At 36.2% G+C, this 21,318-nt stretch overlaps 1 protein-coding gene across 1 annotated transcript in view; it reads right to left on the bottom strand.

The window, feature by feature from the left end:
- mrpl11 (mitochondrial ribosomal protein L11) overlaps positions 1-5,536 on the bottom strand; it is a 404,609-nt gene extending 399,073 nt beyond the window's left edge. Inside the window, exon 1 of the mRNA XM_039769143.1 lies at positions 5,447-5,536. The gene's annotated coding sequence lies outside the window, so the exon portion shown is untranslated. The remainder of the gene's footprint in view (positions 1-5,446) is intronic.
- Positions 5,537-21,318: the final 15,782 nt, after the last annotated feature.

Here is a 21,318-nt window from a genome sequence, read left to right on the forward strand (position 1 = left end):
TAGGATATAGTGCAATTTGTACTAACACACATTTTATATAATTGAGGAATGCATGGATTAAGTGACTGAATACGAGTCCCAAACCATGTTTTAGGCAGGAATTTGATGTGCAACCTTGAACTTTCAAGTCTAGTGTTTAGCAACTATACCACACTGCCTTAGTTGGAAAGAAAAGAGTTTTTCAAAAGATTTCCTGTTGGGAAAACTACAAAAATATCAATTCTAAAGGAGAACAAGGGATCGCTATCATAGTACTTTTTTTTTAAATTGTGGTCTTAAATAGAAATTAAACAATTAGTGGACTGTTTAACTTTGAAAAAGCTGAAAGAAAAATTACATTGTACTTTAAGCTATAATCTAAAAGTTTAAATCCATTATCAACTATAGAGTCAGTAAAATTCATGCTCAAAGCTCCAATGAACTTTAAAATTGCTCCAGGGGAGCTGTACAATGGCGGACTCTGTGCTCTGACCTCCAAATGTCACACAAAAGGATTAATAAATTGCACCAAATACAAAATATCAAATTTTCACAGCACACTTCAGTATTGTACTTCCACACTACACATTCCATGGTGCCCTCTGCTGTTTAACTGAGGGTACTACTACCCAATTTTACAGACTTGCTCTCCAAACCAACCACTCTTTTAATGTACTCTGGATAATTCAGTGAGTCAGAAAGAAAACCTATTCCAGTCTGCTTTTTAACTTTATTCAAAGTTAAGTACTTTAGATGAGAAGGCATCTATATATTGCTAAACAGATTTGCTATGTAAATTATATCATAAAATAAACACTTTATACACTATTGTAAATACTTAATCGGAATACTGTAATGCAGGCTGGCTGCAAAACCAACTTTATTCACTATATAACAAGGATGCATGCAAGAAGATTATTGTTTGAAAAAGAACATAAAAATGTTTAATAAAGGCTCAGAAACTGAGGCAAGTTTCAAATGAAGTCAATTTTATTGTGAATGAAATTTTTACTTGCATGTTCCATCAGATCAGTCAACAAAAATATAATGCAAAAACAAATAAATGGGATATATAGCATACTACATATATTGTATGCATACAATTATATATAATGGTGTATGTATTTGCAAGTGATATATTTAAACACATTGATATGTTACAATATGTGTTCTTATGATTGACTGTTATTCAACTTTACAACATGTGGATACAAAATGTCTCTGAATCTACTCGTGTGAGAGGCAGTGTTCCTATACCATTTTCCAAAAGGTAGGAAGAAAAGAAAAGTGTCTGTGCAGGATGAATATAAAATACTTAAAACAGAATAATTACTGTCAGAATACAATAACTTAAAAAAAAAACAATGTCTAAAATAGTTGAGTAAAAAGAAACATGCTGTGCGCAACTTGCAACTCTTCACATGACAGATCTACTTCTGTTCTCTAAGGAACAGGAACATTTTTAACAATTGTATTGTTACGTGAAATACTGTAAGATGGCACAGCTGCCTTAAGCTCCAGGAGTCGAGGTCCGGCTCTCAGTCTGGTCACTTTCTATGCAGAGTTTACTTGTTCTCAAAGTGTTTGCATGGGTTTTTTGTCCCAAACCTCAAAGAGATTTGTGTAAGGCTAAATGGAAAGTCTAAACTGGCCAAGTATATGGGTGTGTACAATGCACTACAATGCACTGTTTGTTTTGTACTGAGGGTTGCTACAATAAGTTCTGGCACTCAACAATCCCAACTACTTTGCATTTTTCTGTATTTCACCATGTGTTACTTTTGCTATGCTTCAAATATTATTTTTGTATCTATGCACATTGCTTTGGGCTTGGAAATTAAAGTATGATACACAAAAATAAAGAGAATAAAAGTAACAGGAACTGAGATGACAGCTTGATTCACTGGTCAACTCTGGTGTCTCAACGTCATTTTGAGGCATGTGACTGTGTAAAGTCTGCATCGTCTCTTTGCCTGGCTGGGTTTCATCCCAACTCCCAGAAGAAAGTGTATTAGTTTAACTAACGGCACAAAAAGTCCCCCTCTGTGTGACTGGATCCAAAGTTGTGCCCTGTTAAAATGGACTAAAGGATTGAATTCTTCCTTACATTCAATTCTGCAGGCACTTGCAGAACAACAAATGCATTTGGATTAAAAGGGTTAAAAAATGGATAGATAAAATATAACAAGACTAGGGGTTGTGCCTCCCTGGCCACCTATGGCAGACCAACCAGTCCCAATAGCTTCACTTGCTATCAGTCCCTAGGTATATTCCAAAACGGTCAAAACTCTGGCCCTGAGATATTTTTATACAATAGTTATAGCAAATACTAAAACTATAGGAAATTGCCATCTATGCGAGATGAATGGTTATCTGCTTGCTGAACTATGGCCAGTATCTAACTTAATATATGGAAGGAAAACAACTTCTCCTGCATGATCACGAGCCATGATTTTGCCGGGAACAGAATGTTTATGCAGTTTTACACTTTGTAAGTGTGTGCCATTACTTTATTTATCGACTGCAAACACACAACTGAACTACCACCGTTCTTAGTGAAGCTGATTTATATAAGGTACTTTATTTGACAAACAAAAGTTAAATTGGTTGTATTGACATAAGAATATCATTGTTGTATTCTCCTAATAGAGATGAAAAAAATTATATTGCTGGGCCATCTTAACAGCATTATAAGCCTTTGGGCAAAGTAGTGCACTAGGGTCCCCGTTTTGATAGCAAAACAGAAACATACATAGTCATCACAAATATCGTGAGCCCCTATGCTACTGGGGCCCCCGGCCAGTGCCCATTGCACCCATACATTAAGAGACGGACTTGTACAGATGTATACTTATGACATATGGTTTTGAAGGAAAATGAGCGTTGCATGAAAACGTCGCTAATCTTTTTATATATAGAGAGTAGATTACGTAAGAGGATGTACATGAATTTTTATACTGCACCACAGAAAGTGTTCAGACTATTAATATTACCATAAAGTTTTGAAATACAACCAGTTTGTAACATTAACAGGCAAATTACTGTATATCCTTACTTAACATAAAATGTAGAGAGACTTATTTTGAAAATTACCATAATATAACCTTGTGATATATGACGATACTCCTACCACCTTGGACACAAAATGCTCACAACTCTATGTGATGTCAGATGGGACCATAACATCAAATTTAGTACAATACATCTAAAATGAAATGCTCCTACTGTGTCTGATAAATCTGAATTCTAAAATACTCAGACCTCAAGCTTTGAAAGAAAGTCTCAGTCCAATGTCCTAAATGCATATGCCAAATTTTGCAAACTTCCAAGTACTGTAGTAGATTTTTGGTTTCTGCTTTTAAAACACTGCACTTTAAAACCTCAAAGCTGTGCAGTAGGATTTCACTGTGCGAATTCAGGGTCATCTTAAGAGCATCATAGGCTCCGGGGCAAAATAATGTGCTGGGGCCCGTTTTGATAGCAAAACAGAAGCATACATAGGTGTCAGAAACATTGTGGGCCCCTATGCTCCTGGGGCCCCCAGTCAGAGTCCATTGTACCCATATGTTAAGATGGCCTTGATTCATCAAATAAAAATCAAAATCGAAAATCAAATCAAAATCTTTATTGTCATTGTAGCAATGAGACATTGTACAACAAAATTTAGGTGCAATTTTCCAATGTAAAAATAAAATAAAAACAAAACAAAACACAATGACTCAAGTTAAAGCCAAAATAGTCCATAACAGCAGAACACTGTTTTCCATTCATGTGCAACCCAATTCAGCTCTTAGGGCTAACAAGTCATATTTGTCTACTAAATATCACAAGAATCTACTGATTGTTTCTAAGGTTCCAGTATCCATAAAGCTTTTACCACATATGCACAGACACGGACAAACATCTCTCCAAAGCTGAGGAAAACTTGTTTCATGGATATTAAAGCATGTTTTTCCATAGAAAAACCAGAAGTCATTTTTTCATGAAAACAATGGTCCCTCCACACATGTGAAGAAATTAAAAATGAGAACATCAGATTAAAAAACAATTAGTGCCATGAACAGGAGGGACACCTGGCTCTCTGGATGTTCTTCTTTAACACTACTAACTGAATTTTAATGTCTGCACATTATACACACACACACAACCAGTCAAAAGTATGAACACATCTAGAAATGTTCATGTTTTTGGTAGAATTTAACATCTTTTTTATCAAGATTCCATCAATTTTAAACTGAAGCAAAGACATTACTAATGTATAACTGCTTAAAAATTGCTAAAATTTAATTTACAAAATTTTTTTATTTAATATGCACTAATGACTGCAAGCCCTTACTTTTAGCGGCCATTCCTTACGTGTCCTAATGCTCAACTCCTGTAGCTTATTCTTAATTAGTCATGTAAAAATGCTAAAAGGTTATTTGAAAACTCACAACTGAACTTAAAGATCGCCAGTACCTTGCAACCCAAGGGAACAGAATAACAGGTTTCACCGGTGTTATTGCAATTACAAAGGTTTCTCTAATAACCAAAAGGCATTTACATCATATTTACAAGTGGGGTTATATGCGTGATTTGTTCCTATAATAGACTGTCCAGGACTTCATGGCACCTGATGCTGTAAGGATCGGCTTAAGCGTTATGCCTTCCTGAAAAGTTGTGACAGACATAGGGGACTGTACGCCGAACTGATAATCAAATTCGACAATGGATGGATTGCTACAAAACGAATATAAAGTTGCAGGGAAAGACTAATTTTAAAAAATAGCCACAGTTGCAGAATGTGATTCGCCTTATGTCCGGCTACTCAGACTCCCTATGAGCTGCAAACTCTTTCTTCAGCAATTTATTAAATAGAAGTCAGCTCCGTCTGTTAAAGATATATCTCTTTAAAGTAGCTTGTGCATGAACGAAATGGAAAGCTGCACTACTATCACATTGTATAAGCAAGCGTGTAACTTTTGAAATGAATAAGAAAAAAATATCGATGCATATCCTTCTAAATATAGGAGAATTCCAAACGAAGGTGAATAACTTTAGTGAGAGGAATAAAAAAAATATCAGAAACAATGTGTACAAATAAACACGAAAAACTGAAAGCTGGATGCGACCCTGCTCTCCTAATATTCTGATTAATATTATCAGTGTGGTTATCTAAATAAAGAACAAAAATAAACAGAATAACCAGAAGCGACACTCTGTCCACATGTCCGTTTAATACGAATTCTGGTCGCTCGTGCTTGTCAAAGCAGCATTGCAGAAGAGTCTCCTTAAGATTACTTGATCGGCTCGTAACATTGCAGGTAAAGCTGTTCACGATCGCACCTGGTAACACAACGTGTTACGTATAACAATACACTAAAAATGACCTAACGCATACTTTAACAAAATGGATTTTGTCCAGGAGAAGATGCACAACCTCCAAAAATATAAAGCAAGGCTCTACAACTCTCCCATTTCAACTTACCGGTCACGGTAACTTAATAGCGACTAGTTGACAGATCTGTGAGAAATATCCTTCATGCCGTACCGTTCACATGGGCGCAGCCATCTTGGTTGAAAGGGCAAAGGGGCGTATCGAAGAGCTGACGTTATTTAACCCGTTCATCGACATAACTCTCGAAATAGTATTCCAAACCTTACGGTTTGGACGACTTTTACAGTTTTGACTAGGGAAGCGAAATGCTAGAGCCGGTTCTGGGTAGATGGATCACATTGACTGGCAACTTGGCATATATCTCTGTCTAATGAAAGCAGGAATTCATAGAGACGAGAGAGCAGCCAGTTCCAACAATAACAAAAATATCTCTCAAAAATATTCTCAAAAATCTGAAAATTCGGGGGCCCCAACGTTTAACGTCTGATCATTCTGCACTTAAGGGATGCGTTGATAAATGAAATGAAACTGAGCATAGTAGTCTGGTGGAGAACTTTGTTTTCTTGATGCAGAAATAATTGTCTGCAACTTAACATCAGGAAAACCAAGGACCTCCTTATTGACTTTCTCCACACCAAAGAGACCCTATATCCGGTCTCTTGGGTGTTTCTCATAAGGTGTACTGTACTTTCAAGTTTCAGAGTGGATGTAGAGGTGGTGCACTCTTACAACTACTTGGGGGTTCACATCAAGGACAGACTGGGCAGGTCTTGTCACAAAGAGGAACTACTGTATGTAAGAAGGGGCAGAGCAGACTGATTTTTCTTAGTAGACTGCGTTCGTTTAATGTGTGAAGTGACATCCTTCACATCTTTAACAACTCTGTTATGGCGATTTTCTATCTCATGGTGTGCTGGGCTGATAAAATCACTTCAATAGAACTTCGTCAAACTAATTAAAAGGGCTGGCTCAGTTATACGACACACTCTGTACCCCCCGTAGGTCGTAGTAAAGAATAGAATTAAAAGTTTTCTTTCTTTTTAGTCATTCTGGTGTGTGTTCAGACTATATTGTGTGTATGTTTATCTAATATAATAAGTTATATACAGTAACTTAAGCATATCCTCCCTTAGCCTGTATTCCACACATCACTTCTTGTTCACTTGTCTGGATATAGACAGTGATGAGACCACTTTGACACTTAGGTCCTTTTCATAAGGTGTACTTTCAAGTTTTAGAACGGATGTAGAGGTGGTCTACTCCAACAACTACCTGGGGTTCCATATTAATGATAGGTTGGACTGGTCTCAGAACATAGAGGAACTATATAAGAAAGAGCAGAGCAGGCTCTTTTCAATTAGGAGACTGTGTTCCTTTAATGTGGGCAGTGACATTCTTCACATCTTCCATATCTCTGTGATAGCCAGTGTTATTTTCTATGCTGTGGTGTACTGGGCTGGTAACATCACATCAAGAGAAACCCACCTAACAGGCTAATTAAAAGAGCAAGCTCTGTTAAAGGACATATTTTGGACCCCCTGGAAGTTGTAGCAAAGGAGTGAATTAAAGCAAAACTGAGTGCTATTCTGAATAATGCACAGATAGTCTCTCTGACACACTAACACTGAAGCGTTTCAGCCAATGAATTATTCAACATAAGTGTGTTAAGAAACACTACAGGGGCTCCTTTATACCAACTGCAATACATCTGTGTAATGCCTTGCTGTTACAGTGACAGCCAAGTCAGAAGTCTTCTTTCTTTTTACTCATTCTGGTATGTGTTTAGACTATATTATCTATCTATCTATCTATCTATCTATCTATCTATCTATCTATCTATCTATCTATCTATCTATCTATCTATCTATCATGCAAATTACATCTCACAGTAAATCCCATTAATTAAATATAGGAGTATACCAACTTTGCCAGTCAATGTCACCCAGGCCCCCTCATTGGAACAGGCAAAACTCAACTGCAATTTAACAAAGGTATCTGTCTTTTCCCACAGCTGTGAAAATGAATATGGCCCAAAGACATTTTTAACTCTTCACAGTGCCCATCAAACATCACAGTAATCTTATTCATTGGATATAGGAGTATGCCAACTTAAACTTAAATTGCAGCTCTAATCCTGCTCTCTTATTTCTTTGAAGATTATATATAATGTTTTGTGAAAGTAAAGTTGCCAGAATGGTGAAACAGCTACATTAGTTCTCCGTTAATTATTAATTCATATTTTTTTCATCAATTTATTTTCCGAATGTAGTTATTCCAATACAGGGCCATGAACAGCATCAAGCACTAGAGAAGGAATTAACCTTGAACGATGTCCCAGTCCAGCCCATGCCATTTTGTCCCCTACGCATTAGGACTGCGTTGATTTAATTTCATTAATTAATACAATGTGCACGTCTTGAGGAAACTAGAGTAATTAATAAACCAACATGGAAATAACATACAAACTCAACCCTGCATATTATTTTAGTTATGACAAATGTTTGATCCAAAGTGAAATAAATGGTATCCAAAAATCAGAATATTTACAAATGGCTATTTGGTTATCTAAAAACATTTTAACAACAAAATATCGCTGGATTTATGGATCATCTGTACCGGAGGTGAGCAACATCGGTAAGGGCTACAGTGGCTGCGGATTTTTACTAGAAGCCAATCCTTTGTTTAATTTCATGGCTTGTTAGTGTTTTAACTCTACCATGTCAGGTCATTCTTATATCACAGAATTTTTCCTTTCCAAGAATATCATGCAAATGATTTGAATCCTAAAACAAAGGACTACTTTTCAGTCCTTCACTTTTTTCTCTTCTGCTTTTTTTGTAAATATTTTATTAGATTGGATTAGATAAACATTACTAGTTCCAAGGGGAAATTTAGATGCATACAGCAGCTGAAACATAAACACTACATTTATTAAACCAGACATTTCATGATGAATACACACAGGTGTAAATGGAAACAAGTTGGATGGACAACTGCTGGTTCCTTTGTCATTTGCTTCTTTTTGTGAAAAACTAGGAATTAAAAACAGTAAATGCATCTGTTTAAGACTAAATAAGCAAATAAGGGTGAGGACCCTTAAATGTGAGGCAACCAAAATGATGAATTTAAACAATGACTGCTTCATAAGCAATAATTGACTTCTCATTAAGAAACTGAGTTGAAAAAAAAGCCTGCAGCCAGCGCAGCCTTCCAGGGCCAACCTGATCTATATCATGGACCAGTACCTTATTCATTCAAGTAATCCCGCCATGATAATGTGTCAAAGGCAACCATCTATGCCAGCCCTCTTTAAAACCTAATTTAACAAGTATAAATGAAATTCAGAGCATTTTCCCATTCTAACACATTAAACCGATGTGACATTACACAACGTTTTGTTGTGGGGTATGTTAGATTTGCAGTCGATGCACCATGTCAAATTACATGACTGATAATCTCTACCCATGTCATCAGCAGAGCGGTGATCTTCCAAAGTAGTCAGAAGAAGAAGTGTGATGCACCACCCTACAAAGTAAGTAAGTAAGTACTGGTAATGTAAGCCCTGGGTGATTAAGTCAAGAACCATATAACTTCAAAGTTCTAGCTATTTTGATATCAGTAAGTTAAAAAAAAAAATCCAAAAACAGGGAAAAAAAAAACAAGTCACGTGGTACGAAAGAGCAAAGCAACATATACAAAAGTATCCCATTCCCATTACTTAACTACTGTCTGATGTACTGTATGTTGCTTAAAGAAAGATGTTCATAGGTCGGCACTGGAGCACACTGCAGGCCAAAGTCGTGTGTCCATCAAACCCTGACAAATAGCAATACTGTTATTTTATTATCTGCCCCTACTGAGTGACTTAAACTGCTTAGATCAGTCTGCACATTCTCCTGGGGTCTCATGCATAACGCCGTGCGTAGAATTCACGCTGTAACATGATATAAGCACAAAAGCGGAAATGTTCGTATGCACAAAAAAATCCAGATGCACATATCTGTGCGAACGCCAGCTTCCACGTTCTTCTGCTCCATAAATCCCGGTCAGCGTGAAAAGTAACGCACGTGCATGCGCCTCCTGTCCTGCCCCAGCTCCTCCCAGAATTACGCCTCTTTGAATATGTAAATCAATATAAATAGCCCTTAAGCTCAGCCTTCTATGAAAAGACAATAGCAAAAGCATGGGGGAAATAGAGGAATTTCAGCGAATTCCAAGTGGAGGCAAGGAAAAATGTACTATTTGTTGGTTTAAAAAGTGGTATAAACAACAAAAAGAAGTTGATGAAGTGACATAGAGTGTCGGAGAAGCTCCAAAGCTCAAGTTCACAAAGTCACACAGTGCCCGCAATAAAAAAGAAGCTGTCAGATATCAAAGTCACCATGAAAACGCGAGTTGTAGCCCACCGTCTGAGTGTCATATGAAAGCGTATTAGGGTACAGAGAAAAAAAAATAGGCACACAGTGGGAAAAAAGCACAAAATGTCAACTTTAATCTCGAAATTTCCACTTTAATCACGTAGTTTATTTGTCATTAAAGTAGAACATCATAAACTTCATCTTCAAATCGTTTAATTTACTAGTTTCTCAAATCCCATCATAACTAAAGTAGCACGTTAAATGCTTTGTTTTGTATTTGATCTTCTATGCGCTCTATGTGTGTGAATCACTACGTGCTTCCGGGCTTTTTCTTCCTCCAACAGGACACAGAATCCATTACATTCGTAATATTACAGCTATCTGAATAATTCAAATACTGAGATGTATACGTGATAAAATTTTTGTGATGATAGGAGTTAAAGCATGTATTAAACATGGGAACACAGTGGCGCAGTGTTTGTTCCTGCCACACGCAAGATGCTTGCTTTGCCGTGCGCGACCTTTGATGAAATAATTTATTGCAGCAGTACTGTCTCTTTCAAACGTACTAACCCCTCTATCCTGTCCTTCCTTTTCTTTTTCCAAATACCCAATTGCCACACAATCAGCTCTGTAATAGACATTAAGCCTGTAAGCTTAGAATGCCGATTCTTCAAAACGTTTAAGGAACATTGAGATATCTTCGTAGTACATGTTTAGAAGAATACAGCGCGAAGTAGGAACAATCCGTAAACGGAGCACCAGTTTCTTGCTAGCGCTGCGACACAGTGTCCTCACTTTTTTAATTATTAACTTTTTTAATTATTAACAATATAGATTATTTAAATGAAGTTAACATTTTATCTGTATAATATAATAAACATATTTTGCTACATTTTATCTTAAAAATGATATCATCATCATATGTAAATATGCGCTTTATAAAGTGGCTTAGGTTGTGTGCAATTTTATAACTGTATTGCAAGTTTACAGTGAGGTGATTGTACTAATAAGTACAAACAGTGCTACAAGGAGCACTTGATGAACTGATTGAGTGCGTTTACATTTCTTAGGATGAAACTGTTTCTGAACCACGAGGAAAGGCTCTGAAGCATTTGCTGTATGAGAGCAGTTCAATAGGCAGCATGGCCGAGGCAGCGTGTGCTTCGTGCTGTATACTGATAATTCTCTTTCCAATCAGCTGCTGAGCTGTGATTCCCCACTCAGATACAGTGATATAAATACTGCAAGTGGTGCAGTGAGAGGAATATATAGAAAAAGATGATCCGCTGTGGCAACCCCTAATGGGAGAAGTTGAAAGAAGAAGAAGAAGGTTCAATGAGAGTGACAATACTAAAACAGCTATGGTATTTAGAATACTTTAGCTACTCCCTGGACCATTATATTGTTACAGGTTAATTACCATCAGATGCCTTAAACTAATAAACAATATGCAGTTAGTTTCAGTGTATTTGATAAAGCCGTGTCAGGGATGTGGATGTAAAAAAGAAAGGGTAACCACACAGGAATAGTAGCATTGCTTTGACGCTGGGTGCCACCAGTCTGCAAAACCAAGCAGAGAAGTTGCGTACGCCAGGGTATGAGCTACCGTGGAAATGTGTGTGGCTTTACACCAAGTTTAGGTTTTATACATCGTGATTCAAGCATGGAAACATTCGCACGTAACATTTTTGTGCGTATGCAACATTTATACATGAGGCCCCTGGTGTTTTAACTGTTACAACTTTCTTTCTTTCTTTCTTTCTTTCTTTCGTTTTCCCTATAGCATTACCTATTTTTGGGTGTTGCACAATAAATGCTGGACTGCTCTGATGTTTTAAAACCAGCGACCCCACCAAAGCTCAGTATTAAATTAAAAATTGTTTTTATCCAAACCTGATAAAGAACTGTTCAAAGCTTAAACGTAATTTTGCAAACTTATAGGCTCTTCATTAATATACATTAACATGGAAATCCTGACAAATTGATCACCACAACACATTACCTTTGTAACAGCAGCACTGCTGCTGAAATGTTGAGAAGTCATTCATTTGTGGATGATAAATAGGACCATGAATATTTTTTATGAATCCAGGTTTAGATTTAGCATTTTAATCTCACTTTAATCTTGCAGATGAAGTTTCTAGTTATTCTTATAATTATGAAAGAGCTACATTTGTATCTAATTTGCATTTTATGGTTTTGCAGCAATTAATATTCTAAGGCCATGAATGAGGCGTCATACAGGTTATCCTTCATTTTCATTCTACATCTTTCCATGGTATTGCTTTGTGTCATAAACTCACCCGTGACTAAATTTCATTTAATTTCATTTTGTTTTTTGCGTTTGAATATAACCAGATTTACTGTTAAATATGACAATTTGTCATGAGAATGCAAAACTGGTAAAATAAATAATTTTGATTAGAACAGTCAGAATGCAATATAATAATCAGATATAATGAATAAAGGCTTTTCAGCTTTTCAGAAAAACCCAAAATGTATTATAGTGAAAAATATGATAGGTGCAGTGTTTTTATCAAAATGGGAAAGAACAGTGCTGTCTTCCATGAATGTTAAGATTGTTTCCATAATTAATAACAATGGCAATGAGAAATTAAAACTTTCTACTGTGCCACTGCAGTTTAGTTATAAACGTCTATTAAAGAGACATCAAAAGCTTTTTTATAGTAGTTCATTTTTATTCTTTCACCATAGGAGACACTATTTTTTACAGTAGTTGCAGTTTTAGCCATAACTAGAATTACTGCTATAAAATTAATTCAAGCAGCTTACCCAAATGCTGTCAGACAATTCAAGCAATCAAAAAGAAGGAAGAAAGGAGAGTAACAGTTTTGTTGTATGGATCAAGGAAAAGCCAACAACAACAACTATTTCTATAGCACATTTTCATACAAACAATGTAGCTCAAGTGCAAAAGCCAACTGTGTCATAGTGCAACAATCATTTCAAGGAGTGCTACTGCAGCACACTAATTCATTCATCCACTCACCTAATTTTTTATCCTCGTATATACTGTGGGGTTAAAGGAAACCAAAAGCTATTGTGGCAGTAATGGGTACAACGAAGGCACCACACCTCAGTTAGCCACAAAGAGCACACATTTACACTCAGACACTTTAGACTCATTGATCACCCTAAAAGCATGTACTGTATTTAAATCGTAGCAGAGAATCTGCATTTACAGAAGTAGCCCATGTGAGCAAAGAAATGCTTTAATAGTTCAGTCAATCCTTCCATATATTTTATGAACCTGTTATTTTATTTCAGAAACACAGGAAACTAGACCTTATCATTAAACGAGAGAAAGCAGTCAACTCTGGGTAGGTTATCAGTCCATCAGAGAGCACACTCACATATTCACCCATACATAATGTAAAAAAGATCTGCAATTCTCAGCCAACATTTCCTGTTTTATTCCTTAGTGCCCTCTACAGGTTGCTATTCACTGTGCAGCCAATTATCCTTTAGTATAAAAACTGTTAATTTTACATAATCCTGAAGATACTTCTTTAGTTTAAGAGCAAGCGACTGATTCATTCTGGCAACTCTCTGACAAAATTCATTCCATTATTTGTTCTTGACGACTTCAGAAATTACCATCTCCAGTATGCTTCATATTGCTTTCTGTACGTACAAGAAAGTTTTTGAATCTCAATCATTGTGCGTCCATAAGAAGTGTGCATTATTTTCATATTCTAGTGACCTAGAAAAGTTCAGGGTTGTTGCTTTGACTACTCTAATGTTCAGGGTGACTTTTACATGTGGTGTAGTTATTGGTGTATGGATGCCCTCTAAAAGCACTCCTCCAGAGGAATAACCTGTTAAACGACATTTACTTTATTAAATGCAATGTAAATGTACTGCTGAATACACCTGGATACTGCACATTTAATTATTATAGGCTTCCTGATAGATATCATGGATCAGGTTTTAACCACACTGCACAAAAAAGCATGACAATATAATATATCTTCATTTTTGTTTAAATGTAATGTCTGTATATACTGTGTATATCCCAATGTTAAGCAGTTTTATCTTATTTCATACTTTTTTCATTACTTAATTATATTAGGCAGTTGTTATGTTTAAACCTGTAATTGTAATCAGGGCCGTCTTAGCATATGGACGGGGGCCCACGACGTTTCTGATGCCCAAGTATGTTTCTGTTTTGCTATCAAAGCAGGGACCCCAATGCAGTACTTTGCTCAGGGGCTTATGGTGCTGGTAAGGCGGGCCTGATTGTAATAATTATTGCAGTTCATGAATTGTGCATTTCATCATGTTGTTACTTCAGTACTTTCAAGCCTCTTTAGTGATAGCACCCTGTTCACTGTTATATTTAAGTATCAAGTAGTATCATGTTCATTTTAATTAGTTATATTAGTGTTCATTGCAGTTTGCTCTCTATATTATTGTTATATATTAGTAAATTAGTTATTCTTTGATATTTACATGATTATTATATTTACTGTTAAATACTTTCTGCTTTCTTAAACCAATCCACACACATACGCAAATGAACATCTTTAGAGCAGGGGTCCCCAACTCTGGTCCTGGAGGGCCCCAGTGGCTGCAGGTTTTCATTCTAACCCTTTTTCTTAATTAGTGATCTGTTTTTGCTCATAATTAAGTTCTTTTGAATACATTTTAATCAACTTGCTCTCGAAGAATTAGACCCCTTAATTGCTTCTTTTTCCTTAATTAGTTGCCAAACAATAATGAGATACAAAATGAGCCAAAACATCACCAACAAAGTGTGTCCATCATACAATATCTGAAAATAAAGAAAGATGAAGGTCTCAAGGATGTTGATCATGTCAGGTCCCCAAAAAATTTTAACAGCACTCTTAGAAAAAAGAAAATCAACAATTTCAGAAATGAATGCCTTTGCATAATGAGAGCAGCAACAAGCCAAGGAATTAAAGAACGGGTTTAATTAACAACAAGAATCCGCACCTAATTAAGCAACTGGTTTGGCATGAAATTGGCTGGAGTTTGAGGCCCTGACTTAGTTGGTCTTAGTTGGCTCACTCACTTCACATTTAATTTCTGTTTAAGGAAAGAAATGAAGCAATTCAGAGGAACAATGAAGAAATTCAGGGGAAAAAATCTTAAAAAAACAAGTCAATTGAAATTGATTCAAAAGAACTTCATTAGCAGCAAAACAGTGCACTAATTAAGAAAAAGGTTAGAATGAAAACCTGCAGCCACTGGGGCCCTACAGGACTGGAGTTGGGGACCCCTGCTTTAGAGCTATCTGCACCTTAAAGTGGCTCATCAGCATCTTTGTCATTGAGATCATCCTTTTCTTCTTTGCTCTTTGTTTTTATCACAAACCTTTCAAAAGAGGGTTTCCTTTTCTCACACCCGCTGTAGTAATTTGTCCAATACATCCCTGACACTTTATCATCAGTTAACATTTTTTCCCAACTAGTTAAGTTATACCGCAATAATAGCTTTTAGCTTGTAATTGATGATGTACTAAGTGCAGGATGGATGTGTCAGTTTAGAAAAATGTATCTGTACTCCCAATAATTTTAGATTTCATCTTAAAAATAATAGTTGTATGTGTTACTTTTTTATAATATTTAAACAATTCTGCATTTTTATTTATATGCATATATGGTAAGATATTGCAGACTGGATGAGTCGGGTGGGTTTGGCCAACAGCTCTATTTTGACTTGGCAGATATACAGTACTTCACAAAAGAATATACTTCTATAGTATGTTTCAAGGCATAAATATTATAACACCAGCCAAATCTTAATTTAAAAAGAAAACATGTACAATGTATTGAGTTTCACCTTTCTGTGAAATTGTTTCATATGTAAATCTAGGAAAGATAACTTTTGTAACATAATATTATCAAATCCTTAATGCAATTCAGAGTTTTACAGGGCTGGAGTCTGTTAGATGCAAGGTTGATACCAGCAGTGGATCGGGTGCCAGTCCATCTCAAAGCCCACTCACATACACATCCACAGAAACAATTTAGAACCACAAAGTAATCTAATTCACATGTCTTTGGGATGTCAAAGGAAGACAGGGGTGCCAGAAGGTGCATGATTTGAACCTAAGGTGAGCTGCATATGCCAGACAACAATGCCAAACACAGTATCATTTATCACTCTTTGGATAATAATTATGTTTCTGTCAAAAACAGACAATGAAAAATAAGCATATCGAACATTTAACAATATTGTTTTCTATTTAACATTTTCTGTTGGCACAGTTATGATTTTACAAACCCATCTCAAAATATTAACTTGATGGGTCAAATTTTTTTTCTTCACGTCACACGTTCACACTGTTCACATTAATGACACATTTAGTTTCCAGATGGTTTTCAAACACATAATTAAGCAAAATAATTTTATGAATTATAGACAGACCATGACATTTGCTTTCAAACCCACACCTGTCCTAGCCACCATCTGCCTGTACTGTATATTCAAAGGATAAAAAGCAGCAGATTCTTAAACACTTGAGAGATAATCAGAGTGAAAGAGACACAAATGCGTGACAACACTTCTCTGCAGGTTAATGATTCTGGTTTATCTGTGAAAAGGAATCCAAAAACAGTCCTAAGCTCCAACACCACACAACGTCCAAAGGTATTTCTGGTATTAGCTACTTGCAAAATAACAAAGCATAATATTAAATCACTAGGGGGAGACCAGAGAAAAACATTTTATACATGTTTCATTGTTGCTGTGTTGATATACTTGTATTCATGTTTTCCATTTAAAATGATGGGTGAACCTGATTTCCCAGTGCCTTTCATTTTACTAATATAAGTTGTAGAGGAATTTTGAAATCATTAAAAAGACATATAACTGATGTTTAATAAGGCCTCAGTTTCTTTCTTTTGTAGCAGTGGGGGTTTCAGTTGCTTCTTCTTTCTCTATAGAATCTAAATATCTGCATTTCCAAGCAATGTACACAGTGTAGGTGAAAATGTTTAAGAGAGGTAAGAAACAAGCACCACATACTGATAAGTTCAATTCATTTTTATAATTACATCTAAGGTATTAGATAGATAGATAGATAGATAGATAGATAGATAGATAGATAGATAGATAGATAGATAGATAGATAGATAGATAGATACTTTATTAATCTATTAATCCCAAGGGGAAATTCACATAATCCCGCAGCAGCATACTGATACAAAAGAAAACACAAAAAACCCCAAAACAATATTAAATTAAAGAGTAATAAAAATGCAGGTAAAAACAGACAATAACTTTGTATAATGTTAATGTTTACCCCTCCCCCCGTGTGGAACTGAAGAGTCGCATAGTGTGGGGGAGGAACAATCTCCTCAGTCTGTCAGTGGAGCAGGATGGTGACAGCAGTCTGTCGCTGAAGCTGCTCCTTTGTCTGGAGATGATACTGTTCAGTGGATGCGGTGGATTCTCCATGATTGACAGGGACCTGCTCAGTGCCCGTCGCTCTGCCACGGATGTTAAATTGTCCAGCTTCATTCCTACAATAGAGCCTGCCTTCCTCACAAGTTTGTCCAGGTGTAAGGCATCCTCCTTCTTTATGGTGCCTCCCCAGCACACCACCACGTAGAAAAGGGCACTCACCACAACCATCTGGTAGAACATCTGCAGCATCCTATTGCAGATGTTGAAGGACGCCAACCTTCTAAGGAAGTATAGTCGGCTCTGATGTTTCTTACACAGAGCATCAGTATTGGCAGTGCAGCCCAATTTATCATCCACCTGCACTCCCAGGTATTTATAGGTCTGCACCCTCTACACAGTCACCTCTGATGATCATGGGGTCCATGAGGGGCCTGGGCCTCCTAAAAATCCACCACCAGTTCCTTGGTCTTGCTGGTGTTCAGGTGTAAGTGGTTTGAGTCGCACCATTTAACAAAGTCCTTGATTAGCTTCCTATTAAAAATGACTAGTTAGTGTACTGTAACTCCCATAAAAAATAAAAATTAAAGACATATTTTAACACCAAAAACTGTTGCACAATTAAGCATACAAAGGTTTTTAAAAAGGTAAATACATATATATTTAAACTTTAACTTTGAGAATCAATTAATTGTTTAAAAGTGCAAAAAATATTTTATTGATAATTTTTGTATTGCCATAGGCTCAAAATGATTCTGCACTAAAACACTGAATATTTATAAAAATATGGTATAGAATATGGAAATATCATAGTACTCACTTTTCGATAAAAATACTGATCCACCTAATTTATGTTTTCTAATATTATATTAAAAAATACAAACTCTACTATTAATCACTTTTCTAGATTTTAATTAATGGGTCTTCAAATGAAGCAAAAATGTTATAAATTGTTCATTGATGTTTTATATTTAAATTTAATAGACACTAAGCCAATATACTGGTCTAATTAAAATAGTTTTATCTATTGGTAATGATGAAAGAGTTTTAATTAGTTACTGCATTAATTTTCTTTGTGTAAACAAAGAACAAGTGTTTTTGTGACTGTGTATTTGTGTGTCTGTCTGGTTGCATTGTCTCTGTCATTTCAGCAAATGGCATATCACAAACACTTTTTGGTAGTAATAAAATGCACTTCATTTGTCTTCCAAGAGATGGCATGCCATGAACAATAACACTGTTTTTACAAATCCCATACCAAATGGTATATAAAAGAGGTGTATACATCGCATTTATCATTCCAACAGATGGCGCATGCTTTTTAGCACTATATATATTACAAAATACATTTCAATAGATGGAGCACTACCAATGTAAAAAGCCACTGTCTATGTTATTTACTTAGATTTCAACCTGTCTTAGTCGGATAGTACAGCTAGTCTAACTTGATAAAACACCAAGTGTTTTGTTTGTCCATCTGGTTACAGTGTCTGTATCATTTCAAAAGATGGCACATCACAAACATTAGCATTACTTTTACAAACTTCCATACTAAAAGGCATATCACGGACATATGAATTGCATGGTGAACTGCAAATGTTAACACTGAAGTCTACATTGATTAATTAGATTTCAACCCATCTTAGACACGTAGCACAACTAGTATTTATATAAAAAGTATCCATTTCTATGCTTCTGACCCTTTAATCAGGTTGAATCAGTTCAGCTACCATTTGTTGAATGGGCATTCATTTCTATAGTAATGTGAACTGCACATTTCATTTAAAATGTATCATTGCATTTTTAGGTTACATTGCTCTTTTTGAGTTTAATCAGCATTAATATTTTGATACAAGAAAAGGGCTACAACAAGATCTGCACATTAGCCCCCATGACCTGTATATCTGCCACTGTAGTCAAGTATTGTTGCGATAAAATTAGTGTGATAACAGGATACATGGTTTTAAAAAAAGGATGCTCTACTTTGTACCATAATACATAAGTGAGGTGAACGTAGTAAAAACAACATCCATTATCTTACAAACAATGCCAAACACTTTTTGACTTTTACTTAAGTAAATTTTTGTCGAAGTAGCAATACTTATACTTGAGTAGAATTTTGTGGTACTTTTTCCACCTCTGTCTGGAACTGACCAATGGAGACCTGCAGTAATGGAGGTTTGTAGATGACTAATAAAGCACTGCAGCTGGCCAGTAGAGGTCTGCAGATGACTAATAATGGTAGGACATTGACCAATGGGGACCTGTAGCTGGCTATTGGATATCTACAGTTGGTTAAAGGAGGCGTGCAGCTCTAACAGAGGTTTGCAGCTGACCAATGGATATCTGCATCTGGCTAATAGAGGTCTGCATTTGACCAAGGGAGATGTGAAGCTGGCCAATTGATATCTGCAGCTGACAAATTGAGGTCTGCAGATGGCCAACGGAGATTTGTAGCTGGCAAGGGGAGGTCTGCATTTGGCCAATGGAGAACTGCAGTTGTCTAATGGAGATCTGCATCTGGCCAGTTGATATCTGGCTGTATATCATCATGATATTTGTGCGTAGAAGGCTGTCTTAACGTATGGGCACAATGGGTACTGGAGCATAGGGGTCCACGGTGTTTCTTATGCATCTGTATGTTTCTGTTCTGCTATCAAAACAGGGGCCCCAGCGCACTACTTTTCCCGGGAGGTCTATGGTGCCATTAAGATGGCACCTGAGTGCATTAAGTATTTTAGTAAAAGACATAATGGCTGTGCAGTTCTTTTTGGCTATGTCAGTTGAGTCATAAAATTCCCTCCTCTGTTTGAAGCCAGTACTGACTTATTTAATTCACCTATACTGGATCTCTCTGTTTCTGGCTAAACCTATATTCTGTAATACTCAGATATACGTTAGGTATTTTATTTTTTTCCAATTTTTTACAAACTAAATAAAAGTACTTGGTATATACATACTGTACAAGCTGCATTCATAGTAACAGTGCAACTATTTTTAAGTCACACTGGCATTCCTGTTGTAGTTGTTGTACTGTACAGTATATGTTTCAACAACAGTTCCAATGTTTTCGTAGTTTTCTTTCATGTGTACTGCATAGCTAATATGTATATAAGGATGGACATTGCCATAGTATAACAAGATATCTTTGAAGCTTAACAGTGATGAATCAACAAAAAGACATTGTTGTTGGCCATGGTCACAATCCAAAATCATGACCAGTTCATTAAGCTTAGTGAAAAAACACAGGTTGTTAACCCATGTAAAGAAATTTTTTAAATCCTCTTAGCAGTTCCAAAAGACACATACAGTACAGGCCAAAAGTTTGGACACACCTCCTCATTCAATGTGTTTTCTTTATTTTCATGACCATTTACATTGGTAGATTCTCACTGAAGGCATCAAAACTATGAATGAACACATGTGGAGTTATGAACTTAACAAAAAAAGGTGAAATAACTGAAAACATGTTTTATATTCTAGTTTCTTCAAAATAGCCACCCTTTGCTCTGATTACTGCTTTGCACACTCTTGGCATTCTCTCGATGAGCTTCAACAGGTAGTCACCTGAAATAAAACTATTTTCAGAAACATGTGTCCCCAGGGATTTTAGGAAAGATCCTGGCTTGGATGAGCTGATAGAGTTGGTTAAAGTGAGTGCAGATGATCCTAAGTTAGTGGTGTGGATGTGCAGGCATGGGATGCGGCATAGAAAAGACCCTGGAGCCACATTTAAAAAGCTGTGGAAGACGAGAGCAGCAGCAGTGGTGCTGGAGGACAGCTGAGGAAAGAGACATGTCAAGGAGCAAAGGAGAGACATTGCATTTTACATCTCCAGTGATGTAAATATTAACCCAATAATGCCTTGAAGAAATTGTACAAAAGAAGGTATATTGACATATTGTCATGTAGTATAACTGCTTAAGAGCACTGTTAAATGATCTCAATGTCAGCATCAAATACTGAACACTGAAAGCACAAACACAAATGAATATTGATACATTTAAATTTTTTTTCAATGGGAAAAATACTTAATTGCGTTGGATTTAGGAAATTGACATGAATATTGATAATGATAATAACTACTCCAAAACTTTGAGATGTACAAGTTCACACATTCTCTAAGTTGCATCACAAAAAAAAATCAACCAATGGGTGGCTTAAAAGTGCTACAGCCATTGTGGCCACTAGAGGACACTGCAGCTCTTC

This window comes from Polypterus senegalus, chromosome 11 (genome assembly GCF_016835505.1).
Source record: "Polypterus senegalus isolate Bchr_013 chromosome 11, ASM1683550v1, whole genome shotgun sequence".
Lineage (NCBI taxonomy): Eukaryota > Metazoa > Chordata > Cladistia > Polypteriformes > Polypteridae > Polypterus > Polypterus senegalus.